Genomic DNA, 10,030 nt, shown 5'->3' on the forward strand with positions numbered 1-10,030 from the left:
CTCTTTCTTTTTCCTTGTGTAAAAGCAGATTGATGGGTTAGTGCAATAAGTAACCACAAATACTAACCCAAATAAAGTTCCCAGACCCCACCCTCTATGATTAAGGCCTGAAGTGATGTGGGAAGCTGTTTGTATACCAGCTATATTTTTTTCAAGTTACTTACTTGAATTTGACCCATTTGTACAGCTGGGCAATTTTCATTGGATCACTTCAGGGCAAAGACCTTGATCAAGGGTATATTAGCAGGAGATGGGATTCAAACCTGCAACCTTCAAATTCGGGAGCGCTAACCACAACGCTACCGGCTGCCCCGGAATTCCTACCGAAATCCTCCGCGGAGGAAATCGAGGAACAGATGGAACCCTGTGAACTCGGATGCCTCTCGGGGAAGTGGAAACGGCAGTCGGTCTCCTTGGCCTCGTTGTGGGGAAATTAAATGCATGTTACAAACCTGGATGAGCATAATTGGATCAGTGCAGTGTTCCGGGTGATCGTGTTCCCTCCCCTCTGCGTCGTCACGGACGGCGTTTCCTGCGCGCTGATTTACGGCCGAACTGTCACTGAGCGCAGGATGTCAACATGACGAAACTTCCATCCCAAACACCTCTAGTCCCTGCAACCTAAATAATGGAGCGAACCGCGAGTCTCGCCTCTGCCTTCGGAGCCGAAGCAAACGCGCGCATACGCGCACGCATATACACGCGCGAAATGTCACATGTGCTTGTCCACCCACGCATCCTTTGGCTGCCCGTAGCGTTTCTGCGAAAGGCCCTCACATATGTGCGCAAGAAGAGAGGAAGCTGCTAAAAGCATGTTGTGTGCGGCTGGAGACCGTGTGCTTGTGAACACGTAGGCTACGGCACACCAAGCGTGCACGCGCACGCGCACCCTGCTCCGACTCTCTGCGAAGCATATATATGACCCCGACCGAGCAAGTAACTGGGTTAATAAGACAAACGAGCATCGTGATTATAATTCCTCCGAGTCCCGTCCACGGTTGCACAAGAGCATCACGCGCTTTAATGAATTACTCTCTTCGCTGCCTGCCGACTAACCGCCTTCATCGGAGAGGTGGAAATCTGATGTTATTTTATTCCCTCCGAGCAAGAGAAAACAAAACTGTGCAGTTTGTACAGACGTCTCGGTGATGTAATCGAGCTGTTGAAAAAAGAGACTTGAATTCCCTCCGGAAAAGGAAAGTAGAGCAGGGTTTTTTTTTTTTTTTTTTTTATTATTATTTTCCTGGAATGCGGCTCCTGGGCCTGCAGCGGTCTGTCCCTCGCGGCTGTTTCCAGCATTACGGCCTTCGTCTCCTCTGGCGGGAATGTGCCCTGGGTTCTGCGCACCCAGCAAGCGTTAGAACGTCACCTGGTTCCCGCTGATGTGCCTGCCATTTTTAGGAAGTGGGTTTAAAGCCGCCGCTGGAACGTCGCCAGCGATCCGGGGAGCCTCCGGCCGATGGCGTTCGCCGACACGCTATCTCGCATTGGCCTGTCGCACTGTCGGCGATTTACGCTGCAGGGACTGCGGAACCCAACACCCCTGCACGGTGTCACGTTCTTCCTGGAACGCCATCTATCTCTTGAAGTAAACATCAGGCGTTACGTCACAGCAAAGGGACGCAATGAATGAACAAATTAATACCCGGGTTAATAAATCAGAGAGTACGGCACAAGTCTGGGAGCGATGTTCTGTTTTGAATTTGTCCTTTTAAAACACAAAAGTTCATTCCTTCGCAGACAAAAGACTCTTTATTCTACGTTCATGCGGAGGAGCAGCCTCGACGACAAACTTCCAAACACATCGTTAATCATATTAATGCTTTATGCATAACCATTCAGGTCTCCGTACCGTGAGCTTTTATTCTGACAATATCCGACGCCAATCTGGCGTTCCTGTAGAAGTCATTGCTGGTATTTGGCTTGATTTAGTTTCCTAGGTGTGACATTTTTTCCAACAGACTGTAGGTTAAACAGTTAAATTTTTGGAATTCAAGGTATAAACAGAACTACACAGGTCACAGAGCACTCTCTGCTTTGTCAGCTTCCCTGCGCATGGGAAAAAGAGGGGGAAAATGGGAAATAATGAGCTGTCCACCCTTCACATCCCATTATCGTAGCTTCTCCTGGGCCGCCGCACCTCAAAGATGTGCTGTCATCTCTGCGAGGGAATGGGGGAGAGAGGGGTAGACAATGAGAGGGATCAGCGTGACCCCCCCCACGGAATGGGCGACCAGGCATCACACTTCTCTGAGGGGGGAGGGACAGCCTTGGGGGGGCTCGCTTCAACAGCTTAGAGATTCCAGTGGGGGGGCCACAGGGTCTTCCTAGGTCATGACACCTCAGGAAGCAAAGAAAGATCTTACCAGCTTTTTTTTTTGTTTTTCGGTGGGGGTTGCGGGGTAACAGGGTTGACCTGTCGGTAAGCTGAGGATCTCATGGAACGAATCAGGAAAGGGCTGTACCTTAACCGCCTTTTCATTTCTTGGTATTTGAGGAAAAAGAATACAAAACTGCACGATGTTTCTTTTAGAGGATTTTTGGGGTTTGGCCCTGCCCTCCATAAAAGTCTAAACAGCAGGCTAGCCAACGAAACAAGAAAGTGTGCAGAATGGCAGTCACATGCACGTTTGAACATCTGTAATAACACCTCTAAACGCATCTCTTCGTTCATCCACGGGATGTAAAAATTCAAAAATTATATGTCGAGATAAGGCTGCTGAACGCCATCAGCCCGATCACGTACCATTGTATGTACACTTGTGTTCAATGGCCGTGAAATTTTGCATTCGCCCTCGTGAGCACACATCTGCTTACGTGCATTTCCATACGCATTTAATGACGACCTTTAGACGCGATTGATGTTAAGCGAGCTGCAAAAATCGCGATGTACACACACAAACACAGATTATTTACAGAGTCTGGCTCAAGCCCTGTCGAGAAAACTCGCTTATATCGGTGGCCTCAACGCGCTTTCGTGGAACATTTCGAACAGAAAAGTGAACCGCGCTGATTTTTATATCGAGATCACATTTTGCATGGCGCCGGTAGCCTACGCTCTGTCACACACCACTTAGTGAGTGTTTCTGAAATTTGGGCCCACAGAATCCCCCTCACAGCAGGAGCAGAGCGTCCGCCATGTGCTGGCTCGCTTTGCTACGAGACCGGAGCGCTGCGGTGCACTCCCACCGTCAATATTTACAGACAGCACAAGAGCAAGAGTTGTAAGAGTGAAGGTTAAACTGCCACCTGGACGCATCTCACGGGCCGCGTGCTAACGGTATCGCCGAGAGCCGACACCGACCTGAACCCTCAACCTGAGTGTTGACACAAAACTTGTCCTGAGGGGGGTGCATATAATGAGTTGCGGTAAACTTTAATCATCTGTGGTGCACACCTGCAAGAAGAACCGTATCAGGTAGCATATCTCCAAACATGACAGCAAACCCTTTTTCAGATTTAACACGAAGAGACGTGAAGTGATTTATAAATACGAACGACTGATGTCAGCAGTAAATTAAATATTGCTCGTGGCAATTTACAGTAATTCACGGCATCGTATGCAGTAATTATGGTGCAGCCAAGAAAGAAAAAAATGCAGTCAGTCAGAACCCCTGATCCTGGTACCACCTGCTTTTCACAATATCGCTTTGTTTCACGTCATTCGTTGTTAGAAATTTGCTTTGCCTTCCAAATGTGCGCTATTTGGTGTGCTAATGTGGCTGAAACCTTGATGTGAAAATGAATATACTTTGAAGTGGAGATCTTTATACTGTGGAAAAAGGGTTTTAAAATGATTAATTACAAACTAGGCCAACTCTAGAGGAAACCAACAATAAGAGCAGTTGTAGGTGGTTTGCAAACATGTGCTAGCGGTTAGCTTCTGTCGGAAGTGGACCGCTCTGACATGGTTCATACGGGGGTAGTTGGGATCTTGACCAGCTCTAAAGAGCAGGAATGTTTGGACAGTTTGACACGAGGTCTTTGCGAGGATCGGGGGGCTTGGCAAGAAGAATGGCTGTTAACTGTCCGAACCCCTAACTGGGGGAAGTGAGGGGATGATGGAGGAAAGATTGAGTGCTAGCGCTCTCTCAACCACAGTTAGCGAGGCCTAGTGAAGCCTTGCATTCTCTCTTCGTCGCTCAAATGTTGCAGCTCAGCTATCATCACATTTCCGCGGTGCAGAAACCTTCAGTGCTGGAAATGCATTGTACACTTGTGGGATATATTGATAGAATGCCACTGGGATTTGATGACTATAAGAACAACAATAAGAGGAACAAGAATACGAAAGAATTTAAATAAATTATAGATATAAGGTGTGTGGGCTGATAACACGACGTAGAGTTCATTGGAAGTCGCTTTGGAGAAAAGCGTCTGCTAAATAAATAAATGTAAATATTTTAATCGTGTTTCCAGCTGTGTAACGCTGGCTTTTGAAAGTGTCGCAGTTTAGCTCGTCCCAGCCTTCTTATTTTTCTCCTGTGAAAACTTTCAGGTGACGAACACGTCAAGGAAAATACTTTCTTATCCCATCCCAAACTGATGCACGATCGGGAAAATTGCCAGCGTTGAAAATGTCCAGTGAACTTGTCGGCAAAGTGTGGACATCGCCAACATTTCCCAGCCGCTCCGTCCATAATTACTGCTAATCAGTTGTCCTGTGACCCCTGTAATTACCTCCCGTCAATGGCCTTTTCTTTTGCATTAAGGACCTCTATTAAAATACCAACTTCAGAAGGTAAACAAGGCCCTTCCAGCGTTGTAATTTTTTCAAATATTTTGAAGTACAAATTTCAGTGAATTCCAGTCATGAGTTAAAAGTAAATACGATGGTCTAATGGGGCAGACCACTGAAAGAATGAATTTTTTTGCATATCTAAGGCTGGTTTTGCAGCGGCCCCCAGGTAGCAATCGTCGGAGGGGACGGTGAGCATTCCGACACGAATCCCTTCTGGGCTCTTCTTCCATGTAGGTCTCTGCGTAGGTCTGTCTTTCACCTTTCAGCATTTTAGATTTTGCTGATCTTCTGTGTACAACATTTCTGCTTACATGGCAATCGCGAAGCCCATCCCAAGACGCCTGCAGGAATCAGTGACGTCTCCTTGCAATTCAGCTCATCTATTTGACTTGTGTTACATTTGCATGCTTTTAATTAAAGGTACCAGAAGTGACTTCAACGCACACCAAGCTGATTAATTTTTCTGATAGAGGCTGGATTTTTACCCGTGCCCCCTCAGGGACTATCCCATTTGCTCTTTGCCCTATTAGGGCAGCCTGATCTGCCCTCCAGCATCTGGGGGCATGTGAAGGATCAGGGCCAACCAGGAAATTAGACTGCACTAATTGTTCTTCAGTCCACGTCAATTAGACCGGGGTTGCAAGAGGCCAAATTAGGTTGGAATGGACCAAGACACTGAGCAGGGATGAATGGCCGAAAGAAAATTAAATCTTCCGCGCTTCAGTACAATGACAGATACCTTAATGGATCTCTTGAACCATTCAAAAGTGTGAGTCCACACAGTGGAACTGTTTTTATTTACGAAGAGTCCGGTTAACAAGTTTCCTCAGGAAATGACTTTTCATCTCAGAGATGCGGCACACTCATGGGTCACATTTCTTTAACTCTTCTGAAGAGTTCACCCCATTATTTACAACTGAATTCCACTTACTCTCACTCACTGTTCAACAATGGTCCAATTCAGGGTCGCCTTACTGCGAAGTCCATCCCAGATACACAGGATGCAAGACTAGTCAGGGGTACACCCTGGATGGGACACCAAAAAGCGCCAGTAAAAATTACCCAGCTGTATAAATCAGTAATTTGCTGTAGATATCTTAACATTGTAAGTCGCTTTGTAGAAATGAGTCAGATGAAATGAAATGTAAAATCTAAACGTAAAGTTCTAAAACTCAGAAAGACCTTCAGATCCTGAGGGAACATGGCAAGAGGAGCTGACATTATATCCATTCAATTTCAATGACGACTTGTTCTGAGCAGGGTCGCCCATCCCGGAAGCATTGGGAAGATGGCTGGGGGGGTTGGGGGGGTTGGGGGGGTTGGGGGGGGGGGTGCACCCTGGATGGAAAGCCATTCCCTTGAAATGTTGGGTTGACGCAGCGGCGTCTCCATATTCAGGCAAGGAGGACTTTCATGGTCAAGGGCAGACATGGGAACAGAACTGAGGTCGCTTGGGAGATGATTAGCTTACTAATGGAGTTTCCTGCACAACGGAAAACCAGACCAGCCCCGTTTCTGTCTTAGGACTTTCCATGAGAACCGAGCAACTAACACTGACACTCGCTTCACCTGTTGACTAATGATCCACTTGGAGGCAGAAAAGCACCCTCTGGGGTCATTATTCAGTCACAAGCACTTGTATGCAAGAGAGAGGGCCAAGGCCACGAGGAAAATATGTACACATCTGATTGCTGTTTAGCAGGTTGCCAGGACATTAAGAGTCCATTCTTTACAGACGGAAGGGCCGTGGTTTTGGTACTTGACCCGAATAGCTCCACTAAAATATCCTGCTCTATTAATCCGTAAACAGTGCGTTCTCATAATAACTTTTCATTGAATGCTGCACGTTAAGTATAAACATATATCACGCAAGCTTTGCCAAAGGCTTCGTATCCTTTAGGCAGCGCAGTCTGTCAGACCCTTCATTTTTAAAAAAGCACATGAGCTCATAAATAAAAATAAATAAAATAAATAAAAAAAAACAGCGTTTCCACATTGTTTGCCCCCCATGTGATACCCCCTTCTCCATAGACACATCAGCAAATAGTCTTTCAAACATTAAAACTGTCAGCATTTTGTGATCTATTATCCAGGAATAAAAAACTGTACTGCTTTTGATATGGATCAGCAGAAAGAAAAACTGCTAGGTCCACAACTGCTGCAATTTTCCCCGCGAACACACAACCTACGTTTCCCCCGGGAATGTTGAGGCCAGCGCTGTGGATTCTGCGGAGCTTTAAATTATTAATTACGGAGCTTATAGAATCATTAAGAGAGTCAATATGTCACTCATTACAGATTAACATCAATCGAGCCGCTCGGTCTGAATGGATCCAAAGGTACATTTCGCCCCTGGTTATCCTACCCACTGGCCTGGATTTAATCCCCACATCGCTTGGAGCAATCTGATTAGCATACTCATTGAGGCTTTTCGCAGGTCAACAAAAGCCCCTTGCACCCTTTAAATTCTTCTCTTTTTTTGTCCAGAGGACAAGAGCAGCCACTTCAACTCATTGGAATTAAAACAAACAGAACCCCCTTTGTTGATAGAAGTCAGCGAAGCGCTTTGCCGTGAAAGGGTTAAATGTCCCGCTGTTGCTTTTTATGGGGTTTCTGAAGACTTCTGTGTCACTGGAACCTTTCCTAAGTTTCATCCGTGTCTTCAAAAAGGAAACTGCGTTTACGAGAGAAGACGAAGAGGAGGGAAGCTTTTCTCCATTGTTTCCTCTCCATTTAGTTTATCTCCATTCTTACATATTTGTCCTTCCTCTGGCAAGCAGGACAAGAATCTTGCCTGCCTCGTAATTAGGTCGGACACTGTATTTTTAGAAGCAGAGCTTTAATACAACTCTTGCTTTTAATCGGGGGACCGAGAACAAATGACGACCTACTCTTTGGTTACCAGCACCATGGTTAGTGGAACACAAAGCAGCCTTGTGTTTCTGGTAAATGGTAGTTCTGTCAATTGCAGAGTGGGCCGTGCGAAGGGGGGAGGCGGTCGAACCAGGCACCGGTCCCGGACAGGCCCGAGTGAAGTGGTTAGCGCTGGGATCCCGGCGTCCAGAGTGGCTCCAGACCGGCCCGTCTAAAAATACCTTCTTGTCACGCTGGAGAGCTGTCGGTAAGGCACACAGAGCAGTCTTCTACAAATGACCCCGCGTACACTTACCTAACACACCCCACATTTAGTGTGGCTGTAGTGACTGAGTGAAGTGCAGGTTTGGTGAAAAACCCATAAAATGTCAACGCGAATCTTGGACCATGTCGAGATCCATCGTGCACTGAGAGATTTCTTCGCAGGAAGCAGGTACAGGTTTTGATGCCCCTGTCCTCGCACCATTGGACCTCATATTCTAGAAACCATCCCTCCCAAGACACCTTAGGCTGCACTAGTCAGAGATCATGATGACAACTTGCATGTGATCAATAAGACGCGAATATTTACAGCCTGGGACTTCTCATGCTTTGCCTTTGTGTTTGCGTTGCATGGTAAAGAGTATGGCATCGTCAGCAATCTTGGTGCAAAGCCCAGTGAGGTAGCACTCCACAGCTGAGGCGTACAAATAGTTGGCCCTCTGCACGTTACCAACCACAACTGTTCTTCTATGCCCAGAATTTGTGCCAGGGAAACGCAGTAAAAAGGCCGAGAATAGAGAGGCTACCCACCAGAACCTGCCTAACCCTCGCGTAGCACGCGGAACCCGTGCCCTTTTCTCGGAACCTGAAGAACTTGCCTGGAAAGTGGACACAAGCCTAACGTGGAGATGACCTCCTTCCTCTCACCCACCCACACGCCTATGTTGATACCTGAGTCCAACACGGAAAGGAGAGCTCCAGGCCATTGCAAAAAGTGTACTCCCTGCTCCGCCCACTGACACGCCCCACCCCGCCTCAAGTGCTCTGAGGAAACACATGGGCTGCCCTCACGCGCACCGCATTCCTGAACCGGCGCCAGGAACCAGCTGTGCTCATGCTCTCCAGCAACAATCCACGTGCAGGCGCAGCTATCTTGTAGAATATGCCTAAGGTGAGGGGGGGTGGTAGGTGGGGTATTTTTGGATCAGGGTGAACACGTTCCCCTGGGGGGGGTGGATGGGGAAAAAAGTGAACGATTCATAAAAGCCTCCCTGAACCATGTGCCTGTGCATCCGAGATAATGCTCCGTGCCTTAGAGCTAACTGAGAAGCGTAGCTTTTGGGTTCTCTGTACGTGTGCCGGCTTCCATCAGGTAGAAACAAAGGTAGCCCACATAGTCACGGCGTGCCTCCGTTCACACCCCCAGAAACGTGAGAGTGGAACCAGCGGAAATATGTGAGGATGCTGACCCAGGAGTCAATGTCGATCTGAGCCACTGGACACCCGGGGTACAACCAGATGCTAGTTGACCATCATCATATGACACTGGTGCTCAGTATCAGGAGAACCTAAATGTGATTGCATCACCTCCTGGAACCCTTAAGCGAGGTACTGATCCTGAACCAGCGGCAAGCTGTACAAACGGGTGAAACTATAAATGGCTTTGGATGGATAGCAACGCATTTACAATAATGATGAATGTTTGATCAAGGTGATGCCATCGTCCAATCAGCATGGAAACCTTGCAGAAATGGCATCCGAAGCCTCGGAGGAGAGTCACTGGATGCAGAGGCACTTTCATTCAGATGAGCATCCTGTCGGCTCTTTGTGGAGAACCTGGAACAAATCAGCTCCTCCGCTGATGAACACCCCCATTGTCTCACCGTGACTCCGACGTCTGGATGCACTTTTGGAAATGCAGAGAGTTGGGGGGGGGGTTGTTTGAACTTTGATGGTGTTCCAAGCTGATCGAGCACTTCCCCCTTTCTCTTTCGCTCCACACTACACCGCACACACCCCCACCGCGAGGAGAATGGATCACTGAACCCTCAGGAGGGACAATAACTGCAGTATAGCGGGCAGCCAACATAATCGCCGCAAAGACAAATGGCACTTCAGGGGTCTGTCGGTCTGTTTTGACCCCTCATTCGAGATATTGCACGTAAGTGTCATCTGTCATTGGCCTGTTGCTACCTGTCAGCTGTACGCCGCAGGGGAACGTGGCCTCCCTTACCGTGTTTTAGCTACATTCATTTAATTTAATCATGTTGCTCATTAAATGAAAACATTGACCTGCTCAAAAATTACAAACATGGAAGAAAGTGTTGCGAGCCTCTCCGGTAGATCTGAAAGTTTATCTGCCGTGCAAAGAGGCTCCTATATGGCATTTGTAATTTTTAATTAGCAAGTTGGAGGAAAAAATTTTTCAGTGCA

Source organism: Scleropages formosus, chromosome 7 (assembly GCF_900964775.1).
Source record: "Scleropages formosus chromosome 7, fSclFor1.1, whole genome shotgun sequence".
NCBI lineage: Eukaryota > Metazoa > Chordata > Actinopteri > Osteoglossiformes > Osteoglossidae > Scleropages > Scleropages formosus.